The following is a 27,160-nucleotide window of genomic DNA, read 5'->3' as shown; positions in this document are numbered from 1 at the left end:
GACTGAGAGCCAATGACAACGCAGCAGAATCCAGATCAGCAGATCCATGTTGATGCGAGGTGTGAATGTAAGTCCCATCATCAGACGGGACCGTCCAGATGAAGGATCGGGACGCTGAGACGCCACGGTAACGCCAGGTGAAGGAGCAGCCGTGAAGACGAGCACAGCGCCACCTAGTGGCCGACCTGAGACTGTCACTGCTCTGACAGCAGAGAAACTATCAACTTCAAATACAACAGAACCTTCCCCTCCGAAACATGGGGGTAAGTTGTTTTTTTAAAGATCAGGGTAACAACACAGCCTGACGATCCTTCAGTCTGATGACCTCACCCTCCAGGGCGTCGCTCAGGTAGCTGGCAGCGCTCAGAGTCCTCCCCGACGCTCACACTCCTGAGTGGACGAAGGACGAGGCAACAACATCGTACTGAGCTCTGTGGTGGAGGTGGGCACCTGAGAGAGAGAGAGAGGGGGAGGGAGAGAGAGAGAGAGGGGGGGGGGGCAGAGAGAGAGAGAGAGAGGGGGGGGACAGAGAGAGAGAGAGGGAGAGAGAAAGAGAGAGAGAGGGGGGAGACAGAGAGAGAGAGAGGGAGAGAGAAAGAGAGAGAGAGGGGGGAGACAGAGAGAGGGAGAGAGAAACAGAGAGAGAGGAGGGGGGGAGAGAGAGAGAGAGAGAGAGGGGGAGACAGAAAGAGAGGAGAGAGAAAGAGAGAGAGATTATGTGTAAATGATTGTTCTCTTCTCCTCTTCTCTTGGTGGAGTCAGGTGTGTGTGGTCGTTCTTCAGCTCAGCTGTTTTGCTCACAGCAGCTGGCCAGGTGTGATTACATAACACTTCCTGGTTTCTGTTCCTCCAATGAGACGTGACACATGCGCCCAAAGGTCGCCGCCCACATCCTGTCGGTGTGCCACCAGACAGGGAACAACCAGGGTGACACATACACACACACACACCTGCTCTGTACTAATGTAGCTTTTGTTAGCTGATGTGTGTTGCCATGGTATCATTTCGTGGCAACTATGCGTGTGCTCCATCCTCCTCCCTCCTCTTCCCACTCGTCTGTCCATCAGTCAGCTGGTTGAACAGCAGGACTGTGCACACACACACACACACACACACACACACAAACACACACGTATATGCAACTAGCAGCATCATCTTGTTTGGTATTTGTTTGATTGCTGTTCTTATATGTTGTTTTATATGTTACATGTTGTCTTACATGTTGTTTAATATGTTACATGTTGTTTTATATGATACATGTTCGCACCAAGGACCAGAGCAGATTCCTCTTAAGGGTTAACTTAACTGGCGAATAAGCGATTCTGATTGTGATTGTGATCATGGAGCTGATTGAAGGACAAACAGTCAGAATGGATCTTCATACAGAACTGATCACTGGATTGATTATTGATTTCCTAATACAGAGAGCGATCATTCAAGGTCAAGAGGTCAGATGATAGAGGTCAGATGATAGAGGTCAGATGATAGAGGTCAGATGTGGACAGAGATGCGGGTGTTGGTGTTACATGTTGGGCCTTGGTGGAGGTATGAGGTTCTACCTGTAAACCTTACAAAGCAAATAAATCAATACAAATGATCCACATGTGTGTTCAGAGAGCAGCGGCAGCACGTGGTTTCCTGTGTGTGTGTGTGTGTGTGTGTGTGTACATAGAGCTTGTAGTGTGTACAGTGTGTGTGTGCATGTGTACAGTGTGTATATGTGTGTGTGGTGTGTACAGTGTGTATATGTGTGTGTAGTGTGTACAGTGTGTGTGAGTGTGTGTGTGTGTGTGTGTGTGTGTATGTGTGTGTGTGTGTGTGTGTGTTTCGTGTCATCAAATGAATTTGTCTCTTGTAACGACCAAAATAACACAAAGGTTTAAAGTGTGTGTGACGTCACAGATGTACAGTTTGTGTGATGTGCTGCCCCCCTAGCAATCAGGGGGCCCAATACCTCACACACACACACACACATACACACACAATGTGGAGCTGGAAGTCATTTTGTGTGTGTGTGTGTGTGTGTGTGTGTGTGTGTGTGTGTGTGTGTGTGTGTGTGTGTGTGTGTGTGTGTGTTTGTGTGTGTGTGTGTGTGTGTTGGCTTGGGTGCAGATGGGGGACACCAGTGGTTATCTGAGCTGTGTGTGTGTGTGTGTGTGTGTGTGTGTGTGTGTGTGTGTGTGTGTGTGTGTGTGTGTGTGTTTTTAGTCATGATATCAGTGTGCAGCTATGCAAAGCGCTGATTCATAATTCACATGTCTGAGTGCTGAATGGCTGCAGGCTCCACCATTGTTTCCACTGTGACACACACACACACACACACACACACAAACACACACACACACAGTACTCACACTCTCCTCCTTGACCTTCTCCATGGTGCACGCAGGCAGTTGTCCTTGCAGTTGCGGTGAGGAAACCCCATTCTGGTCCATGGCAACAAACAGCTTCCCATTAACATTAAGGGTCGGATAGAAGACCTGACAACACACACACACACACACACACACTGAATGAGTGAGAGAGAGAGAAATTGTTTGTGTGTGGGGGTGTGTGCGTGTGTGTGCCGGTGTACACGTGTGTGTGCACGTGTGAGTGTAAGATAAGATGAAATTTTTATTTGTGTATACACACATGCGTCTGCTTGCATCTGCATGTGTGTATGCACATCTGCGTGCGTGTGTGCGTGTGCGCGTGCGTGCGTGCGTGCGTGCGTGCGTGCGTGCGTGTGTGTGTGTGTGCCTGTGTGTGTGTGTGTGTCTGCGTGCCTGTGCCTGTGCCTGCAGTACCTGGGAGCTCCTGCTGGCGCTGCTGTAGGTGCTGGGTCGTCTCTTGGGCCAGGGGTTGGGCAGGATGCCACTGAAGGTTCCTCCGCTGTACGTCCGGCCCCCGACGCCGTCCATCACGTCCCCGGGGACGCTGTACTCGTCATCGGCCATTTCTCCCTCAGAGCCTCGGCTCCTTAGGCGGAAGTTGAAGATGGAAGAGACCTGACTGCTTCTCCGCGTCCTCGTGGAGAAGGAGCGAGAGAGGAGGGGATGGATAGGCTGGAGGAGGAGAGGACAGGAAATGGCCCACATGTTTATTTCCTTTAAGGTCAATTTCCTTTGAGGTCAACTTAAACTTGATCCTCCAAGTCCTCACCCTTCCCCCGTCCATCATGTCCACCTGCAGAAGCTTCTCCTCTGATAGGTTGGCTTCCATGTCGGCCACTCCCACCAGTGCCTGGCTCCGCCTCCTTTCCTCTCTGCTGTCTAACGCTGGGCCGAAGGGCGAGAGTTCAGGTGAGATCATCATGGAGTCAGAGTCCAGAGTCTTCTGAGCAGCAGCCTGGGGGAGCAAATAGACAATCAATCAATCAGTCAGTCAGTCAGTCAGTCAGTCAGTCAGTCAGTCAGTCAGTCAGTCAGTCAGTCAGTGTTATGTTCCATACATTGCTGTCTGTCCGTCTGTCTGTCTGTGTCTCATGATGTAATTGTAACATTTTGGATTTCCCCTGTGGACCACACAGCGTGGACAGGCAGCTGGCAGATGAAGAGTTGCCAGTTTGCCTCCAGGGCACTGCCAAGGTGCCTTTGAGCAAGGCACCGAACCCCATCCTGCTCCACGGGCGCTGGCTGCTGGCTGCCTGCGGTGCCCCCTCCGGTGCATGTGTGTGTTTGTGTGTGTGGGCAGGGGCGCAATTTTCAGATGTGTGTGTTTGCATTGTGTGTGTAAAAATGCAATCATGTAGGAACTAAATGGATCGGAAATCTGAATGTATTCAGTTCTGGGACAAAATAAAGGGGTGTTCTTACTCTTGATATGATATCTCTCTCTCTCTCTCTCTCTCTCTCTCTCTCTCTCTCTCTCTCTCTCTCTCTCTCTCTCTCTCTCTCTCTCTCTCTCTCTCTCTCTCTCTCTCTCTCTCTCTCTTCTCTCTCTCTCTCTCTCTCTCTCTCTCTCGCTCTCTCTCTCTGGCTGTCTCTCCCCCTCCCTCTGTCTCTCTCTCTCACTCAAGTCTAGTGAGTGATATCCTTCTCTTTCTCTCTCACAGTTAGTTAGGTCTAGTTAGTTGGTTAGTGACCTGCTGTTCTTTCTTGAGCCTCTCCATTGCCAGCTGGAACTCCTTCTCCTTTTGGCAGGCCTCGGCGATGGTCGCCTGGTTCTGCTCATCGTACGCCATGGCAACCACTGCCAGGATGAGGTTGACCAGGTAGAAGGAGCCCAAGAAAATCACCACCACGAAAAACACCATGTAGGTCTTACCGGCTGAACGCAGCGTCTGTAAAAAAAAACACACAAACTTCAACAACATTGATGGTCAAATACTTTCACATTCTGTCTACAACTCTAACAAATTGCTGCAGGTTCATATTTCACCTTCACCACATACAAACCCTCAGTTTGTATGTTGTTCAAGAATCACAAGATGCAATACCTACAAACACCCAGGGGGGCAGTAACGAGCAGAAACATGGCTGAAGACAATGGCATGACGGTGTAGAACTCTGGCCACACGTTATCTTGTGCCCCACACACACACACACACACACACACACACACAAAGGCTTTACCTGGTGGTACAGGTTTTCCCAGTAGTCCTGCGTCATCAAACGAAACAGCGACAGGAAGGCCCAACCAAAGGTGTCAAAGCTGGTGTAGCTATAGTTTGGGTTCCTTCCTGTTTTCAGACAGTCGAAGCCATCTGGACACTTCCTGTAACACACACACACACACACACACACACACAGAGTGAAATTACAGCTCAATATTGTACTTTAGTTAGTAGTTAAGTTTGATTGTGAGCTCTGTGTGATGTCACTCACTAGACTCACTGTGTGCTGTGGTAAATGTAACACCACAGGTTTGGACACAAAGTGGGTGGAGGAACATTTTGAAAGCTGAGATATTCATCTGTAAAATCAACAGCAGCCTTGCCTTCATCTCTCTCTCTCTCTCTCTCTCTCCCTCTCTCTCTCTCTAAGCGAGTCTGTCTCTCTCTCTCTCTCTCTCTCCCTCTCTCTCTCTCTCTCTCTAAGCGAGTCTGTCTTTCTCTCTCTCTCTCTGTGTCTCTCTCTCTCTAAGCGAGTCTGTCTCTCTCCCCCTGTCTCTCTCTCTCTCCCATCAGCTCTGTTTCCTCATCAGTGTTTACGACTGGCAGCTTGTTATGGTCGTCTGACTGGGACCCGCCCACATGTGTCACCACGGAGACACTGAGATATTCATCATAATTGATATTCAACATTCAGATCATGTCACATTGGGCCCACGCAGTCACATCTGATCACTGACACCCAACAGCCCCATGGAGGAAACAACCAGCTCACACACACACACACACACACCCAACAGCCCCATGGAGGAAACAACCAGCTCACACACACACACACACACACCCAACAGCCCCATGGAGGAAACAACCAGCTCACACACACACACACACACACCCAACAGCCCCATGGAGGAAACAACCAGCTCACACACACACACACACACACCCAACAGCCCCATGGAGGAAACAACCAGCTCACACACACACACACACACACCCAACAGCCCCATGGAGGAAACAACCAGCTCACACACACACACACACACACCCAACAGCCCCATGGAGGAAACAACCAGCTCACACACACACACACACACACCCAACAGCCCCATGGAGGAAACAACCAGCTCACACACACACACCCAACAGCCCCATGGAGGAAACAACCAGCTCACACACACACACACACACACCCAACAGCCCCATGGAGGAAACAACCAGCTCACACACACACACACACACACCCAACAGCCCCATGGAGGAAACAACCAGCTCACACACACACACACACACCCAACAGCCCCATGGAGGAAACAACCAGCTCACACACACACACACACACCCAACAGCCCCATGGAGGAAACAACCAGCTCACACACACACACACACACACCCAACAGCCCCATGGAGGAAACAACCAGCTCACACACACACACACACACACACACACCCAACAGCCCCATGGAGGAAACAACCAGCTCACACACACACACACACACCCAACAGCCCCATGGAGGAAACAACCAGCTCACACACACACACACACCCAACAGCCCCATGGAGGAAACAACCAGCTCACACACACACACACACACCCAACAGCCCCATGGAGGAAACAACCAGCTCACACACACACACACACACACACACACACACACCCAACAGCCCCATGGAGGAAACAACCAGCTCACACACACACACACACACACACCCAACAGCCCCATGGAGGAAACAACCAGCTCACACACACACACACACACACACACACACACACACACCCAACAGCCCCATGGAGGAAACAGCCAGCTCACACACACACACACACACACCCAGCAGCCCCATGGAGGAAACAACCAGCTCACACACACACGCACACACACATACACACACATACACACACACGGACGGACACACAAGGACACACATGGACACACAAGGACACACAAGGACACACAAGGACACACAAGGACACACGGCATATCAACTCAACGTATTATTGACTTTTTAAAGTGTACAAACTTTCATGATCTTCCTCTCCTGCACGTCTGAACTTTGTGTTTGTGTGTCTGTAAGTTGTGTCATTGTATTGTGTAGAAGCATGACGGCGCCAATGTTTAAGAGCAATCAATTCATGCAGTAAATAATTCAACAATGACTCAACAAGCGCTCATGAAATGTAATAAAGCTGATAATAGCAACATTACAGTAACAACAACAACAGACAACAACAACATGCCAGAGTGTGTCTGCACAATCAGCACTCATCAAGAGAGACCAGAGACATGTTCACAACGAATCAAGGCTCATATTGGGTTAGGGTTAGATATAAGGGTTAGATGAATCTAATCTAATCTAATCTAAATATAGGGGTTAGATATAAGAGTTAGATATCAGGGTTAGATATAAGGGTTAGATATAAGGGTTAGATATAAGGGTTAGATATAAGGGTTAGATATAAGGGTTAGATATAAGGGTTAGATATAAGGGTTAGATATCAGGGTTAGATATAAGGGTTAGATATAAGGGTTAGATATAAGGGTTAGATATAGGAGTTAGATATAAGAGTTAGATATAAGGGTTAGATATAGGAGTTAGATATAAGGGTTAGATATAAGGGTTAGATATAAGAGTTAGATATAGGAGTTAGATATAAGGGTTAGATATAAGGGTTAGATATAAGGGTTAGATATAGGAGTTAGATATAAGAGTTAGATATAAGGGTTAGATATAAGGGTTAGATATAAGGGTTAGATATAAGGGTTAGATATAAGGGTTAGATATAAGGGTTAGATATAAGGGTTAGATATAAGGGTTAGATATCAGGGTTAGATATAAGGGTTAGATATAAGGGTTAGATATAAGGGTTAGATATAAGGGTTAGATATAAGGGTTAGATATCAGGGTTAGATATCAGGGTTAGATATAAGGGTTAGATATAAGGGTTAGATATAAGGGTTAGATATAGGAGTTAGATATAAGAGTTAGATATAAGGGTTAGATATAGGAGTTAGATATAAGGGTTAGATATAAGGGTTAGATATAATAGTTAGATATAGGAGTTAGATATAAGGGTTAGATATAAGGGTTAGATATAGGAGTTAGATAAAGGAGTTAGATATAAGGGTTAGATATAAGAGTTAGATAAAGGAGTTAGATATAAGGGTTAGATATAAGGGTTAGATATAGGAGTTAGATATAAGAGTTAGATATAAGGGTTAGATATAGGAGTTAGATATAAGGGTTAGATATAAGGGTTAGATATAGGAGTTAGATATAAGGGTTAGATATAAGGGTTAGATATAAGGGTTAGATATAAGGGTTAGATATAGGAGTTAGATATAGGGGATAGATATAGGGGATAGATATAAGGGTTAGATATAGGAGTTAGATATAGGGGATAGATATAGGGGATAGATATAAGGGTTAGATATAAGGGTTAGATATAAGGGTTAGATATAGGAGTTAGATATAGGGGATAGATATAAGGGTTAGATATAGAAGTTAGATATAGGGGATAGATATAAGGGTTAGATATAGGAGTTAGATATAGGGGTTAGAAATAAGCTCATATTGGCGGTTGATCCAGTTACTAAATGCTGAGGAGCCATTTATCCCCAAAACAACCAAACCCTAACAACAAAGGTTCTGCTGCTCACAGACAGAAACATGCTAGCATGCTAACATGCTGCAACATGAAGCTGATGATAACACCTTCATCATCAGCTGCTGCTGCTGGACGCCACAACAATCAATGACAACGAGATCAAGAAACTCTGCATAGCTCATTATCCAAACCTTACAGTAAACAGCTGATCACAACATGCTGACAGGATAACAGTGCTTTAAATCACACACACACACACACATACACACACACTCACACACACAGCGAGTACCAAGTCGTCACATAAAGTCAGTCATCTTGATTCCAGTTAGGCTGACACCAACCCTGAGCAAGGCCAATGCTTCACACACACACACACACACACACACGCACGCACGCACAATGTGTGTGTCATTCTTCCACTTTGATCTATCCATCTCATTGCAAGTGAGTCAACATGGTGGCATGTGAGTGGGGGAAGTGGATGTGAAGTGTGTATGATGGGTTGACTGAAGGTGTGTGTGTGTGTGTGTGTGTGTGTGTGTGTTTTAAGAGAGAGCTTTAAGACATTAAGAGAGTGTGTGAGAGGTTTGGAAAATGCTGAAAGAACACAAGGTGAGAGAAACGAGAAGAGTGTATAACAGGCTGTGTGTGTGTGTGTGTGTGTGTGTGTGTGTGTGTGTGTGTGTGTGAGGGTAAGCATTTATCTCTCACACACACCTCTGTCTGTTGATGGAGGGACGGCACTTAAAAAACCCCAGTCACACTGAAAGGAGCCTCTCTCTCTCTCTCTCTCTCTGTCTCTCTCTCTCTCTCCGTCTCTTTCTCTCTCTCTCTCTCTCTCTCTCTCTCTCTCTCTGTCTCTCTCTCTCTTTCTCTCTCTGTCTCTCTCTCTCTCTCTGTCTCTCTCTCTCTCTCTCTCTCTCTCCCTCTCTCTCTCTTTCTCTCTGTCTCTCTCTCTCTCTCTCTCTCTCTCAAAAGTAAAAACAGAAAATGAAGGATGAAGAAGCATCAACTTTTCGATGAGATTTCTTTTTTGTCTGCGTTCTTCTTCTGTGGTGTCGTGTGAAGTTATTGTTCAGTTTAAATGTGTCTCAGCAAAAAGAGAGACAGCAGCCAGAACACTTTGGTCCCCTTGTGTCCTGTGTGCAGTGTTGCAGAGCAGAAAGCACACACACACACCACACCACACACACACACCACACACACACACACACACGCACACGCACACCACACCACACCACACACACCACACACACACACACACCACACACACACACGCACACACACACGCACACACACACACACACACACCACACCACACACACGCACACACACACACACACCACACCACACACACACACACACGCACACACACGCACACACACGCACACACACACCACACACACACACCACACCCACACCACACACACACACACACACGCACACACACACACACGCACACACACACACATACACACAAACACACACGCACACGCACACCACACCACACACACCACACACACACACACACCACACCACACACACACACACACACACACACGCACACACACACACCACACACACACACACACACACACGCACACACACACACACACACACCACACACACACACACCACACCCACACCACACACACACACATACACACAAACACACACCAGATGATTCTGTTGAAACTCTACTTATTGTAACTGCATTAATAAAGTCAGAGCTGCTCCTGCTCTGTCTGTGTGTGTGTGTGTGTGTGTGTGTGTGTGTGTGTGTGTGTGTGTGTGTGTCTTCATACTCTGTGCCATGTTGTTCCCTGTGACCTGCTGGGAGGAAGAGCGTACTTAAAATCGCTATAGCAACTGTATTTCAGCGCAGGTTGCTGGGGGAGATTATTGTGTGTGTGTGTGTGTGTGTGTGTGTGTGTGTGTGTGTGTGTGTGTGTGTGAGAGAGAGAGAGAGAGAGATTGAGCAGAGGATCTGGATCAGTTGTTTTAGAGTTGGATCCTTATCTAAGTCCATAGACAACCATTCAAGCTTGTCACACCACCAGGTCGCCACTAGGTGGTAGCAGAGACGAAGGACACTCACTTCCATTGTGAGTGTCCCTGATTCAGTGAGAGCTTGAATTGATCTTCAGCAGCTCCACAGCTCCATCCAGAGCCGATCACACTGTATTGATTATTGATTTACTAATACAGAGAGGGATCATTCAATGAACTGTGAGAGGTTTTCAAGGTCGAGAGGTCGGATTATAAAGGTCAAACAAAGACAGGGATGCATGTTTAGTTAGGTGCTGGGCCTTGGTGGAGGTTTGGTCTCTGTAGCTTCCTGTGAGCCTTCACTGTTAGTTAGCCTCCATTGTTTTTGCCGCTCAGTTCAGCTGTCACCTTGGAAAATGTCAGTGTTCTATTTATTTCTGTGGGAATCCTTTCATGCCACACAGACTAAGAGACTTTCTTTAGTCTGCAGGAAAAACGTGTCAGGCTCGGCTTCATTTACAGGAATGAAAGCCAAATGGAATAATGGCTACTTAACCTTTTCCAGACTGTCTCAGATCTTTTCCCTCAACTCAAAGCCATTATTCACAAACTATCCAGGGACAAAGTACAACATCCAGCCTTCTCTTTAACACGCTATCATATTTTATGGTCTTATGGGTTAGAACTGAGCCTATATAAGAACTGAGCCTGTATAAGAACTGAGCCTGTATAAGAACTGAGCCTGTATAAGAACTGAGCCTGTATAAGAACTGAGCCTGTATGGTCAAGCTTCCTCACACACAGATTGTGTGGAGATTAGGACGAGGTGACGATCAACACGCTCAGCTCAGCTCAGCTCAGCAGGTGAGACCATCCATCTCTGTCAACAGTGTGGGCTGCTCTGTGTCAATAAAGTGGCCCGTCTGTAAACATTGGTCCCTGCGCTCTGTCTCCAGGTCGCTCCGTCTCCAAGTCGCTCTGTCTCTAGGTCGCTCTGTCTCCAGGTCGCTCCGTCTCCAAGTCGCTCTGTCTCTAGGTCGCTCTGTCTCCAGGTCGCTGCGTCTCCAAGTCACTCTGTCTTCAGGTCGCTCTATCTCCAGGTCACTCTGTCTCCAGGTCACTCTCTCTTCAGGTCGCTCTGTCTCCAGGTCACTCTCTCTTCAGGTCGCTCTGTCTCCAGGTCACTCTCTCTTCAGGTCGCTCTGTCTCCAGGTCACTCTCTCTTCAGGTCGCTCTGTCTCCAGGTCACTCTCTCTCCAGGTCGCTCTGTCTCCAGGTCGCTCCGTCTCCAGGTCGCTCTGTCTCCAGGTCGCTCCGTCTCCAGGTCGCTCCGTCTCCAAGTCGCTCCGTCTCCAGGTCGCTCTGTCTCCAAGTCGCTCTGTCTCCAGGTCGCTCTGTCTCCAGGTCGCTCTGTCTCCAGGTCGCTCCGTCTCCAAGTCGCTCTGTCTCTAGGTCGCTCCGTCTCCAAGTCGCTCTGTCTCTAGGTCGCTCTGTCTCCAGGTCGCTCCGTCTCCAGGTCGCTCTGTCTCTAGGTCGCTCTGTCTCCAGGTCGCTCCGTCTCCAAGTCGCTCTGTCTCTAGGTCGCTCTGTCTCCAGGTCGCTGCGTCTCCAAGTCACTCTGTCTTCAGGTCGCTCTATCTCCAGGTCACTCTGTCTCCAGGTCACTCTCTCTTCAGGTCGCTCTGTCTCCAGGTCACTCTCTCTTCAGGTCGCTCTGTCTCCAGGTCACTCTCTCTTCAGGTCGCTCTGTCTCCAGGTCACTCTCTCTTCAGGTCGCTCTGTCTCCAGGTCACTCTCTCTTCAGGTCGCTCTGTCTCCAGGTCGCTCCGTCTCCAGGTCGCTCTGTCTCCAGGTCGCTCCGTCTCCAGGTCGCTCCGTCTCCAAGTCGCTCCGTCTCCAGGTCGCTCTATCTCCAAGTCGCTCTGTCTCCAGGTCGCTCTGTCTCCAGGTCGCTCCGTCTCCAAGTCGCTCTGTCTCTAGGTCGCTCTGTCTCCAGGTCGCTCCGTCTCCAAGTCGCTCTGTCTCTAGGTCGCTCTGTCTCCAGGTCGCTCCGTCTCCAAGTCGCTCTGTCTCTAGGTCGCTCTGTCTCCAGGTCGCTGCGTCTCCAAGTCACTCTGTCTTCAGGTCGCTCTATCTCCAGGTCACTCTGTCTCCAGGTCACTCTCTCTTCAGGTCGCTCTGTCTCCAGGTCACTCTCTCTTCAGGTCGCTCTGTCTCCAGGTCACTCTCTCTTCAGGTCGCTCTGTCTCCAGGTCACTATCTCTTCAGGTCACTCTGTCTCCAGGTCGCTCCGTCTCCAGGTCGCTCTGTCTCCAGGTCGCTCCGTCTCCAGGTCGCTCCGTCTCCAAGTCGCTCTGTCTCCAGGTCGCTCTGTCTCCAGGTCGCTCTGTCTCCAGGTCGCTCTGTCTCCAAGTCCTAAACGTCTGCCGGTCACTGAGGAGGTCAGCGGTTGCCGTGGCGATGCTGGTGGCTACAGTGTTTAAAGCCATTGATTTGGTTGCTATGGTGACGGTATAGCGTTGGTAGGGTATGGGGAAGAAGAAGAAGAAGAAGAAGAAGTTGCTGAACTGTTGTTTGTTGTTTCATGATGGTTGCAGATTTGAACTGAGGATCTCTTGTAGTTGCTGTGCTGAGGCTAACTGAGAGGCTCCATTGGTTTAGACTTGCTGGTCTTCATCACCTGTAGTTCTTCATCACTTCAACAGCACCAGTAACTTTAGTACTAAAGCTCCCAGCAGCAGAACTCAGGGAGGGACTGGAACGTTCCTGGTTCAGGTCCAGACTCCTCCTATAGAAGCCTGGCAGAGTGGAGCAGAGCACTGGACCCCTCTCTGCCCCTGATGGACAGGTCGGCTCGTCTGCCATCAGTGAATGTGTGTGTGTGTGAATGTGTGTGTGAATGTGTGTGTGAATGTGTTTCACTGTGAAGCATTTTGGAATAAGGTTTTATACAAACACACACAGAGGGAATATAGAAAGTACAATAACTCAGACAAAAGGTTTAGCACAGCAGGAGAGGAGAGCTTCTGACTGTAGCTGTTTGTGTGTGTGCACGTGCGCACACACACACGCACACACACAAACGCACACACACACAAGCACGCACACACACGCGCGCACACACACACATGCACGCACGTACACACAAACACACAAGCACACACACAAACACGCACACACAGCCACACGCACGCACGCACACACACACACACACACACTGTGTTATCTCTCTGTGGAGGGTGTTTAGGTGCTGAAGGCTCCTTTGTGTCTTTGGCTGAACATTGGGCAGATGTCACATTCACTGCAACCAAGAGAGCTCTTACGTCAATGCACACACACACACACACACACACACACACACACACACACACACACACACACACACACACACACACACACACCCACACACCCACACACACACACACACCCACACACCCACACACACACACACACACACACACATACACACACAGAGGATAAATCAACCACCATTTTGAAAAATGTTTTCAATACTCAAGTAGAGTTATTGATCTATGCAGCTTTTAACATAATGTTTTAACCCTTTATAACAGAGGAGGGGGTGCCGAGAGCCTTATGGCACACACACACACACACACACACACACACACACACACACATCGATATGGCGCCTACCATCAGCAGTGAAAGCATATCGTGCCTCACAAACACAAACGCATGTTTAAAATGCATCACTGACAGAGTAGTGCACACACACACACAAGCACACACACACACGACATCAGGACTTGGTCTCCATGGTAGAAGTGGACTCACCCTGCGTCGCTGCTGTTCCCACAGATCAGTGCGTCCTTCTCCCCCTCCACTTTGTAGAAGTTATCTAAGAAACAAACAACAGCAAACTTCACTCAAACATTCCTGACATCCAGGTTTCTCAACATATGGTCCAGGTCCAAACAGGGCCGCGGTGAATCCTCCTACAGGGACAGAACCACAGAACTGACCTGAACCGCACAGCTCATCTGTGTTTCAATCATTTGATAAAAATCGTTTTTTAAAGTCAATATTGTCAATAATTTGTGTTTTGTTGATTTTGAAAAATCAGATTTGTGTGGGAATGCACAATAAAAGATAATTAGTTTGTGCGTCTTTGTGGCCAACCGTGTGACGTCATCATGTCCTCTGTCTCCATTCAGCCTCGTGCAGTAAAGACGGCGGCCCCACCTTGATGCGTCCATGTGGAGTTACACGCGTGTGGCGCTGAATTAAACATGACGTGTTCCCGTAAGGCAAACTGATGAAAATGTCACGCCGGCGTTTAAGGTCAGGGAGTGTTTCTGATGCAGAGATTCTCCGTCTGTCTGCTTCACTTTGCTTGCTGTTACGCAACCATCAGTAACAGAGCAACAGCTTTTCAAAATAAGAGCGTTCTCAGAGCTGCGGTTCATTTAAACCCAGAGGGGAAAATCTTCTTCTACTGAGCTCATTCTGGCAGTCAGCATCTCATATAATACCCGGTCTGTATCAGGAGAGCTGCAGTAATCTGGAACATTCACAGATTGTTCAGCAAGTCATGATTTTAAAGCAAAGAGACTGAAACTGCGTCTATGAGGCGACAGAGTCCCAGCCCACGCCTCCTTCCTCTGTTACTCGGTCACTCCGTTCCCTCCAGCTGTGAGGCTCTGAAGCTGTGTGTGTTCTTCCACCTCAGCTCCGTGTTCCTCCACATGACAGCTGTGCAGCTTTGTTCCTGATGATGTGAACGTTAATGTGCTTGAAACGGCCGGTGGTCAGAATAAAGTGTTGACTAAATGTCTTTGGTTGTCTAAGCGTCTGATGACCGGTCTGTATTTTATAAGGACACTGAGGTTTACAGCTGTTAAAAGAGTGATCTCCTCTTTTATTTTGGAGCTATAAAAACTCAAGGAGGTGGCGTGAGGCTGAGGCCATGTGACACACGGGTCAGGAGGTCCAAACTGAGCAGATGAAGCTCAGACGTGTCAGCGTGAGAAGCTGCTCAGAGACGAGCCGGGCGACCGCTCGCTGCAAGAATAAAGTCATTACCTGAGCTTCATCACTCTCACACACACACACACACACACACACACACACACACACAGGCAGACACTTAATGAGGCTTCTTCTCCTCAGCAACCACATCGGGAGAAGATTTTACAGAGGCGGAAAATTGTCTCTGCAGGATACGGAGAGAGCAGACGGTTTTTCATCTCAGCAGCAAATGACACAAACAAGCCTCACACACACACACACACACACACACCTCATCTGCAACATCACGCAAAGAGAAACCTACAGCAGAACCTACAGCAGAACCTACAGCAGAACCTACAGCAGAACCTACATCAATCCCTCCAACATTCCTTTGAAGTGATTTCCAACATGAGTGAGTTTGTCTCTGTCAGCTCTCACACACACACACACACACACGTGTCGTAATGTGGAGCCTCTTGTGTCAACACATTGATTATAAATTGACTGATTAGAAACAATCCATTTGTTTGGTTTCCTGGACTTAAAAGCTGAGTTTGCTGGAAATATGAGCAGCAGCCAACAGGAAGCCGCCTGATGTTTGTGATGTTTACTTATTTATCCAGCCCAGACAGACAAACAACAAACAGGGCATGATGGGAAATGGAGGACGTCCACCATTGATCTCCCGCCGAACACGGCGAGCGGCGAGCGGGCGGCCGGACTCGCCGAGAAGCTCCACTCTCAGGTTTCACAGCAGCTTTTAGAGGTCGATACGGCAGCCTGAGGGGACAACTGGACTCATGTGATGGATGGGAACGCAAAGTGGAGACAAATAAATAGAAAGAACATTAGAGCCAGACAGGAGAGAGGAGAGGAGAGAGGAGAGGAGACCAGGAGAGAGGAGAGGAGACCAGGAGAGAGGAGAGGAGAGGAAAGGAGAGAAGAGGAGAAGAGAGGAGAGGAGAGGAGAGGAGAGGAGAGGAGAGGAGAGGAGAGGAGAGGAGAGGAGAGGAGAGGAGAGGAGAGGAGAGGAGAGGAGAGGAGAGGAGACTAAAGTGGGAAATGTGTTGCATAAATACGAGTGTGTGTGTGGCACTGTGGTTAGTACTAAAGACAGCACACACACACACACACACACACACACACACATGTGTCTGCAGAAGAAGAAGCCTGTGTGGTTTGCCCTTTGTCTCCATATGAGTCGTTGCTCAGTTGACTGAAGGTGCTGAGATCATGAAGAATCAGAGTCTCCACGACCAATCAGCACCTTTACATTTGGATCAACAGATTTGTCACGCCACCTCACGTCACACCACGCCACCTCACGTCACACCACGTCAGGCAGACAGGCTAGTATGTAGAGCCACACGTGAAGCTTTTGATATGAGCGATGTACACACACACACACACACACACCAGCTGACCTTCTTCACTGATGAACTCCTTGACAGAGGTCCAGGTCTTGTTGTTGCAGTAGAAGGAGGCGTTGGCCGGCAGGCTGCCGTTGACGCAGTGAGTCGTGCTGCGAACGCATTTCTGACGCAGGTTCCCCATGAAGAGCTGCAGACCAATCAGAGCAAAGACGCTCAGGCAGAACACGGTGAGGATCATCACGTCTGCTAGCTTCTTCACAGACTGGATCAGAGCGCCCACGATGGTCTTCAGGCCTGCAGACGCACACACACACACACACGCACACACACACACACACACACACACACACACACCGTACACGCACACACACACCGTACATGCACACACACACACACACACCGTACACGCACACACACACCGTACATGCACACACACACATACACACACACACACAGCGTACACACACACACACACACACACGCACACACACACACACACACCGTACACGCACACACACACCGTACATGCACACACACACACATACACACACACACAGCGTACACACACACACACACACACACACCGTACACACATACACACACACACACCGTACACACATACACACACACACACCGTACACACACCGTACACACACCAGCACGCACACACACACACACACACACACACACACACCGTACACACACCGTACACACACCAGCACGCACACACACACACACACACACACACACACACACACACACACATTAATAATCATGATATATTCCAGCTGAAAAGATGTCCGAATTATTTCTAGCTAAAAATTTAATTACACGGTGAAGTTTCTGTCTACTGTAGGTGTGTGTGTACGGTGTGTGTGTGTGTGTGTGTGTGTGTGTCTGTGTGTGAACCTAAACAACGTAAACAATGTAAAGAAACTTCACCGGGTTGTTCTTTACTGACATGCAGAAGTGTTTAAAATTAAAAGGTCCCTAGCAACAATGTTTAAATGTCAAATTCACCAAGATGGCCGCCGCCACAGGACACGCATGTGGACCAGTTACATGTGTGTGATCAGCCACACGCTACATGTGTTAGATCAGCCACACGCTACATGTGTGTGATCAGCCACACGCTACATGTGTGTGATCATCACTGCCTCACAATTACAAAGTAACACACTGAAGAACCCTGAATATTTTGGGGTGAAATCAAACGAACACATGTTAAGGATCTCTGCCCTGTTAGCGTGTGATCATATAAACATACATGTGAGCGGCGTTCAGGCTCCGTGCACACGTCTGGACACACAGACAGCATGAGGACGGCGCTCACACTGCTGAAGGTTTGAACCTAAAGAGCGAGCGTACACGTCTGCTACTGGACGTCAGCCATCTTAGCATGAACACGTCACAACATGCTGCTGTCAGGTGGAAACACACGCCTGTGAAACATACTGACACAGAATCAAGGTTTCCATCTGACAGCCGTGTTTGTTTAATGCCACTGTGACAAAAGAACAAAGTAACATCACACACACACACACACACACAGAGAAAGGAACATTTGGAGAAAACAACAGGAAGAAGACAGATCGACTGAGGCTGAATGTGAATCAGGCTAAGCTTGTTTATAACATGTCAGGCATTAACAGGGATTAGCGCTGCGTGCTAACATGCAGCGTGGAGACAACAGAGGCTTGTCAGCCATTTTGTCTAAAGCTGCCAACCAATCAGATCAAAGTGCAGTCTTCCTGCAAACCATCTACCACTGAAGAAGAAGTGAGAGTGGGCGGCCCAGTGTAGTACTGAGTTAGTGTGCAGCACAGGCAGCGCTCTGAGGCGGGCGGGGGGCGTTTGATTCGCTCCCCAGCCGTCCTCTTCCTCACCTGGGATGACTGAGATGGTTTTGAGCGCTCGCAGCACCCTGAACGTCCTTAAGGCGGACACATTACCCAGGTCCACAAACTCAGTCACATATCTGCAACACACACACACACAGGATGACCACAACAAGCCCACGCTACAGGACTCACACACAGTAGAGACACAGTAGAGACACAGTAGAGACAGTAGAGACACAGTAGACACAGTAGAGACAGTAGAGACACAGTAGAGACACAGTAGAGACAGTAGAGACACAGTAGAGACACAGTAGACACAGTAGAGACAGTAGAGACACAGTAGAGACACAGTAGACACAGTAGAGACACAGTAGACACAGTAGAGACAGTAGAGACACAGTAGAGACAGCTCAGGTCCATGGAGGCTTCAGACAGACACTGGACTTGTAAGAAGGTAAAATCAGAACCGTCAGCATCGTGAAAACTGGAGCCAAAATAAAGTCTGGATCCATTTAGACATAAATATTCAATCTAATGGCTAAATTCCCTCAAAGTGTCTGTGCATGCTTATCACTCAACTAGCATCACAAACAGTATAGCAGTTAACTTAGCTTTACTTTAGCAGCTGAATGTTCACAGAATAAAGAATTTTCTTACATTTGACACGTACTTGGTTAAAAATAATATAAAGTCTAATACACATAGTCCATATTTGTAGGAATATTATTTATATTGTGAGTGTGTAGCCTAATGTCTGCTAGCTAGCATTGTTGCTCCTGAAGGGCTGGAACAGTTCTGGCAGCATGATACAAAGAGCTATAAAGACTCTATGTGTTATTGCTTTTATGCCTCTTCAGCCTTTACGCTCTCATCACTCATATGAATCCAATGTCAGACTCAGATATTAACGTCTCCAGTTGACGATGACTTGACTTTGTCGTTTCTGTTTTTTCCTTGGTGACACTTCCTTTAGTAGAGGGCGTGTCACCAGGTCACAGCCTGATTGGTCAGAGAGCAGGAAGTGGGGGGACGGCAACAGCTTTGATGGGACGGACAGGAGAGGACGCTCACAGGGAGGTTAGGAGGACGAGGGGGTTCGCTCTGCTCGCCCCCTGGTGGTGACGCCTTACCTGGGATGACTGAGATCGTTTTCAGGGCTCTCAGCACTCTAAAGCTTCTCAGCGCCTGCAGGTTCCCTACTTTGATAAACTCTGTTAACATCCTGTAGGGGGCAGAGTACCACGGTTGCGTTTGTGGAGGAAGTCAACGAACAAAACAAGCACACACACATAAAGACTGTCAATACAGAGCAGACTTCACTCTCTGCACAGCAGCGCCCCAAGTGGCCAAAATGTCATCTAAGATAAGATCATGTGACGAGCTCATGTCAGCAGATATTGATCTTTAATCTGAAGTCTTACACGTGTGTGTATCAGTGAGCACAGAGGCATTGTGGGGGTTTGACAGCGATCCTGAGGGTCAGAAGAAGAAGACATTCAGACTGAATCAAACACAACTCTTCTTCTTTTGTTCTCCATTGATTATGACTTCATTATTGTTTGCTTCTGTAGAAAGTCATTATTTCTTTCAGCACAATTGTGTGTGTGTGTGTGTGTGTTACAAATGATTTTGCTATAAATTAGTGTGAACAGCAGCTTATTACTGATTTTACTGATGACTGATTATTGAGCGACTGCTTAGCTTAGTCTTAGTTAAGAATGAGCTCCAGGGGTCATCTAAAGGTCACACTGTTAGAGCTGCTGACCTTGACTTCCTGAATTTGTGTTTTGAACACATCCTGGTGAGTCGATTATATAAACAATGAATAAACCTTTGATAAAAAAATATTCTGTCCTCTCTTTGATATGAAACAACAAAATCCATGAAAGCTGGAATCATTTCCCCAACAAACACAGACTGAGGTGGTCAAATGTGATAACAGATCTCAGCTCCCTCAGATTCAATCAGTCAGAGACACAACGGCGCCAGGCCTCGGTGGCCATTTTGGGGCAGCGGTCAGATGGAGTCATCTGATCCCAGCTGCTAACGGCCCTCATTTATGGATCATATTTCACCGGCGATGACTGGCAGGCTGATTGAATTATAACACAGGGGGTCGCAGAGAGACCAACAGGGAAGTGACTTCACTTCACACCGCAAAGGCCGACGGGACGGAGAGCACCACTCATCCTCAGAGGCCCAGAGACGAAGAGGGCCAGGGAACACGTATGAACTCCAACCTCTACACTGCCTGAGTGTGTGAATGAGTGTGTGTGTGCGTGTGTGCGTGCATGCGTGCTTGCCTGCATGTGTGTGTGTGTGTGTGTGATAGGAGAAGTGACTTATGTGCTCCTGTCCTGCTAAAGATCCATCTGACCTCAGGAAGGCCTTCAGTTCAAGGACACACTCCTCCTGAAAGAGTGTGTGTGTGTGTGTGTGTGTGTGTGTGTGTGTGTGTGTGTGTGTGTGTGTGTGTGTGTGGTGCTAATGTCAGGATAGAAGGATGAGGCCGTTGCATTATTTAATGTATTTTCACAGGAAACTGTGAAACATTGATTCCTTTTTTATGAATTGGTCATTTAGTTCAGTGATGTCCCAGAATGCCTTTCACCAGTGGGCGGTGAGTTTCCTGTTTGGGTCAGAGTCATGTGATGAACATGTCAGTGTGACTGTGCAGCATTTTACTCATCTGAGTTTGTTTCATTCATTATTTCACCTCATTGCCGATCAGATGCAGACTCTGAGTCACGTGACTCAAACAGGGAGTTTATCATTCACCTGTCAATCAACTCTAATCAATCTGAACTAATAATTGTTAATCTGTTGCCTTTGGGTCTCAGAACCTTTATATCCTCAAAGCACCTGAGCCTCCACTTCACCGGTGTCACCCGGCCGCTCGGCTGACTGACTGACCGACTGATTGAATATCGGTGCGGTTTGTTTTGGTAAGCGATCAGGCGGAGATCAATCAGAGGCTCCAGGGACAAGGAAGATAAATGATCAGAATGAAGTGATTGGATCAATACCTGACTCACAGGCTGGACTGGCAGGTTAGCACACGCCTGAACGCAGCGTGATCAGGAGCCTTTGTGATGCATTCAAGGACACTCCGACGTGAGAGCTTCAGTGTTAAACCACAACAAACGCTTGACTGTTTGGTTGTTGCTATCATGTGTTTGTGAGAGAGTGAGTGAGTGAGTGAGTGAGTGAGTGAGTGAGTGTGTGTGTGTGTGTGTGTGTGACTCACGCCATGGTGATGACACTGAAGTCCAGCCAGTTCCAGGGGTCCCTCAGGAAAGTGAAAGGTCCCACACAGAACCCTCGAGCCAGGATCTTAATCAGGGACTCAAAGGTATAGATACCTGTGAATGTGTACCTGAGGGGAGGGGGGGCAGAGCAGTATGTCAGACAGGCAGACAGACGTGCAGACAGACAGACGTGCGGACAGACAGACAGGTGTACTCACTCCAGGTACTTGGCCCAGTATGCAGGCTCTGACATGGCCATGAAGCAGCAGTTGGTCAGGATGGTGCACATGATGAACAGACTGAACAATGTGAGCAGGTTAAGGCTCAATCACACATGACATCATTACCTTACTATGACAACATACTACATACTACCCGTCATGTGTTGCTGTGCTGTGTGTGTGTGTGTGTGCGTGTGCGTGCGTGCGTGTGTGTGTGTGGGGACGTCATGCTAATGTGATTGTGAGTTTTCTCTCTCAGATCTCTTCAGCTGATTTCTTATCAGGGCCAAATAAAGAGGAAGTGAAGGTTTCCCCTCTGATTCAAATGATTATGCATTATCAGGGGGAGGGGGGTGGGTGGGGGGGGGGGCTCCTGTCTCATCATCACATTATGTGCAGCTCTAACTTTCCAAACTGTCAGACCCAGCAGTGCACATTAACTATCACCTTCAGCTCCACGTGATGAGGTGGGAGAGACTCAGTGAGACGGCGGCGAGCTGCCAATCACAGCTATAAATGAACCCTAATTATTGTAATCTGGGAGAGGGAACTCGCTCGCTGCGTGACGGCGGCCCAAACTCGCTCAGAGTCGCCGCGCTGATTGAGTTCCAGCTGTAACGGCGGTGAGATAATGTGGTTACAAACAACACAAATGTCCGCCAGCGCCTGTGTGAAATGATGACGGCGTGATGGAGACCCGCTGCCCCGCACCGCCCGGGCCACCGTACACCTCCACCCCCCCCTTCATTCCTCCGCAGCAAACACACATCCTGCAGCGCCCATACAACAATCTAACAACCTGCAGCCTCCAGATTAGCACCAACGCCAGCCACAATGTTGCTATGTTACCATGAAGCCATCACTGATGCTTTAACACGTCTGTGAAGCAGCTAACACACTCACAACACCAACTCCTGACAGACATGTTAGTCCATAAAGCACCAACCAATCACAGTGTCAGTGGGCGGGGCATCAGCACACACAAGGCTGACGAACCAGGAGAGGCGGGCGAGCGACGCTCAGAGCCGCGGCTGAAGATTGGGATGAAGATATGTGCTGTGTTTACTGTGTGTGAGCTGCTCAGACATGGAAACACAATGCAGGGTGTGTGTGTGTGTGTGTGTGTGTGTGTGTGTGTGTGTGTGTCACCGTGGCGCCAGTGTGTTTGGGCAGCGATCCAGAACACACTCCAGCAGACAAACACACAACTTCACTGACACTTCAACACACATGCTTACACCTGCAGCCGCTCGCCCATCAGAACACACTGCTTTGTTTTCCCTTCTCTCTCTCTCTCTCTCACACACACACACACACACACACACTTCAGCAGCGGCACACCTCTGCTGGCGACCTCTTCACCCACTTATCCCCCTGACAACAGCAGCGTGTCCACGAGCCCGACATCTCTCAACACACGCAGCCGTCTCCCATGGTAAAAATAGACAGGTGTGAGGTGTGTGTGTGTGTGTGCGTGTATGTGTTGCGTTTTGGGGTGTGAAGTAATAGCTGTCATGTTGGGCCGTCTGCAGCCTGGGCGGACGCCAGCGTGGCATCAGGGGGACGTTTGGCTCCGGGCCCTCAGCCGGACCCTGGAGGTTCTGACGTTTGAGCAGCTGCTCGTCAAAAACCCAGGGAAGGAAGACGGCTCTGACGTGTGTTTGGTTCCTTTAGATGATCAACCAAACCTAACAGCGGTTCAGTTCAGTAAACAAGGCACAAGCTAGAGAACCCATCTTCATGTCCGTCACTTCACACTTCACACTGAGACACGCAAACAACACGGGATCAGACATGCTAGGGATGATGGGTAATGTAAACAGGAAGTGATGTGCTCTGGGTGTAGTAATACACCTTCTTCTAGAAATATGATGAAGACATGAGGCAAGAAAGGAAAGGAAAGAAGGAGAGAACAGAAGGCAGCATGAAGGTTAAAGTCTGTGGCGGTTTGAGCCGCGTGAGTCTACTTCTTATTCTGATTACACACACACACACACACACACACACACACACACACACACACAGACGCCTCATGTCATTTGTAAACATAAGCAGAGTGAGTTGAAGGTAAACATGTGGGAGGATATGAGTGGACCAGGACCTGGACCGCTATCCTGCGGACCGGGTGGAAGGGGCTGAGCAGGTACAGAGCTGAGGTCGCACTGAAACGGAAGATGGCCTTCCCTTTGTTCAGAACTATGAAGGTCTGCAGAGGAAACACAGAACACACACCTTCACTCAAAACACACTGTGTATGTGTGTGTGGGGGGGGGGGGGGGAGTGGGACAGAGAGACAGAGAGACAGAGAGACAGAGAGACAGAGAGACAGAGAGACAGAGAGAGAGGCAGAGAGACAGAGAGACAGAGAGACAGAGAGAGAGACAGAGAGAGAGACAGAGAGACAGAGAGACAGAGAGACAGGGAGAGACAGAGAGGCAGAGAGACAGAGAGACAGACAGAGAGACAGAGAGAGAGGCAGAGAGACAGAGAGACAGAGAGACAGAGAGACAGAGAGAGAGGCAGAGAGACAGAGAGACAGAGAGACAGAGAGACAGGGAGAGACAGAGAGGGAGAGAGCACACACACACACACCCTCTGGTTGTTGAAGTAGTAAGGGTCGATGTCCTCCAGGGGGACGCCCAGCAGGTGAGGCGGGACGTCAGCAAAGATGCGTGGAAGCTGCTTTCCTGCCTCCAGGTCGGCCCGGGATCGAGGGACCTCAACGTCACCCAGGTCCTGACACAACAAACACAATGACTACACATTACACACCTGTGTGTGTGTGTGAGAGAGTGAGTGAGTGAGTGAGTGTGTGTGAGTGAGTGAGTGAGTGAGTGAGTGAGTGAGTGAGTGAGTGAGTGAGTGAGTGAGTGAGTGAGTGTGTGAGTGAGTGAGTGAGTGAGTGAGTGAGTGAGTGAGTGAGTGAGTGAGTGAGTGTGTGAGTGAGTGAGTGAGTGAGTGAGTGAGTGAGTGAGTGAGTGAGTGAGTGAGTGTGTGTGTGTGAGTGAGTGAGTGTGTGTGTGTGAGTAAGTGTGTGAGTGAGTGAGTGTGTGAGTGAGTGAGTGAGTAAGTGTGTGAGTGAGTGAGTGAGTGAGTGAGTGAGTGAGTGAGTGAGTGAGTGAGTGTGTGAGTGAGTGAGTGAGTGAGTGAGTGAGTGAGTGAGTGAGTGAGTGAGTGTGTGTGTGTGAGTGAGTGAGTGTGTGTGTGTGAGTAAGTGTGTGAGTGAGTGAGTGTGTGTGTGTGTGTACCTCCTGGTATTGCTTCTTGCGTCGGGCCTCCTCCTGGGCGATGCGCTGCTCGATGGCCGCCAGGGAGTCCGGCGTGAAGCGCTGAAAGCTCTCTGGTCCCATTGGAAACACACAGGCAGCCATCTTCTCATCCTGATCCTGCTGCTGACTCGCCCAGTTTACTAGCTGAGACACACACACAGCACACACATCAGCAAACCCACCACACACTGCCTGTCACCACGGTTACACACTGCCAAATTCATGGACATTTTTGCTGTAATGTCTTAAATTTTGCGGCACATTTTGTGGATTTTCTTGACTTATCTTAGAAAATTCCGCGATCGTGGAATCATGAAAGGCTGGAGACAACAAACATACCAGTGTATCAACACACTGTGTGTGTGTACATACAACACAATGTGTGTGTCTGATCTCTGACCCTGGAGACGCTGGAACATCTGAGCTCAACTAAACTACTGATGAAGTGCTTCAGTGTGGAGGAAGAAGCTTCAAACTGGAACAAAATGGTGGCAGGTTCCAACACTCTGAATACATTTTGGATTCTTGAGCCGTGAGATGAGAAGCGTTTGATTCGCACACTTCCTCCTGAGCGGCTTAGAGAGTTCATGAAGGAGAAAGTGAGAGTGTGTGGAGTGTGTCAGAACTTCAGCACCGCACAATGATTGAAACACTTCTTCACTCTCACACTGGATGATGATTACATTAATCTGCAGCTCAGGACGGACAGAGAACTTCACTAATTATTCAGTAGCGAGTCAGAGCAGCAATCAGACTGAAGACGCCTCCTGATTGGCTGCGACCTGATGAACTACAATCAATCACTCCTGCTGCCTGCCGTCTCCAAACACTACAGGCAGCCTGAGAGGACAATCACAACGTGTTCATCCACATAACTGTAGATATGTGAGGAGGGGAAGAGCTGCATGTACAAGGAAGCAGATAAATACAACACACACACACACACACACACTAGCTCTGTGGCTCTGGGGGGGAGAGAGAGAGACACACACAGACAGACAGACAGACAGATAGACAGACTTTACTAGACACAAAGCAACAGTACGACTTGATAACTGCAGAAGAAGAGTGAGAGGACAGAGAGAGGAAGAGTGGAGCCTTCTGAGGTCCACATGTGAAGCAGAGGAGCAAAGGGAGCTGTGCAGCAGAGGAGCTGCTGGAGAACAGAAGAGGAGAGGGAGCGCAGCGGTCCAGAACCTTCTTAAGGTCATGGACCGGTTTCATATCAGACGATGCCTTCATGGACCGATACCTTCAAGGTGTGGAGGAAAAATATGAGCAAACTAAATAATACCACTCACAATGAGGCTGTGTGTGTGTGTGTGTGTGTGTGTGTGTGTGTGTGTGTGTGTCCAGGCCATCTGCCTTGGATCCTAATTGAATGACTTGACAGGCCTCATTTTTCAACCCTTCATGCATTTATTCTTCACAGCTCCCAAATCTGATTTCCATAGTGTGTGTGTGTGTGTGTGTGTGTGTGTGTGTGTGTGTGTGTATGTGTGTGTGTGTGTCTACATCAAAGCACAAAACTCTGTTCTTTCTTATCAAAAGCTGTCACCCAGTCACTCTCACACACACACACACACACACACACACACACACACACACACACACACACACACACACACACACACACACACGTATGTTAAGTACAGTAGGTACTGGTGAGCTGGTCATGGTTTCCATTCTGCTCTAACCTAGTCACGTACACACTGTGTGTGTGTGTGTGTGTGTGTGACTGTAGGAATAGCTTGCTCATGTGTGTTTGTGGTTCGTCTCTCAATAAAGTTTTGTTCTTCAAACTCCTTTGATGTTGCCGTTTGTACACACAGCTGCTGAGTCACTGTCAAGGGCTGAAAACCACAACAAACAAGAAGCTCTCACGCCAAGAGGACAGGAGGGAGGACAGGAGGGAGGACATGAGGGAGGACATGAGGGAGGACAGGAGGGAGAGCATGAGAGAGGACAGGAGGGAGGACATGAGGGAGGACAGGAGGGAGGACATGAGGGAGGACAGGAGGGAGGACATGAGAGAGGACATGAGAGAGGACAGGAGGGAGGACAGGAGGGAGGACAGGAGGGAGGACATGAGAGAGGACATGAGAGA

General features: G+C 48.6%; 1 pseudogene; it reads right to left on the bottom strand.

Annotated features, from left to right (window-relative positions):
- Positions 1 to 330: 330 nt before the first annotated feature.
- On the bottom strand, positions 331 to 25,251 carry LOC142989498 (sodium channel protein type 5 subunit alpha-like; annotated as a pseudogene).
- Positions 25,252 to 27,160: the final 1,909 nt, after the last annotated feature.

This window comes from Genypterus blacodes, unplaced genomic scaffold, assembly GCF_046128005.1.
Source record: "Genypterus blacodes isolate CSIRO-AG114 ecotype Tasmania unplaced genomic scaffold, CSIRO-AGI_Gbla_v1 ptg000433l_1, whole genome shotgun sequence".
In the NCBI taxonomy this organism is placed as follows: Eukaryota; Metazoa; Chordata; class Actinopteri; order Ophidiiformes; family Ophidiidae; genus Genypterus; species Genypterus blacodes.
This window is presented reverse-complemented; position numbering and strand designations above follow the sequence as displayed.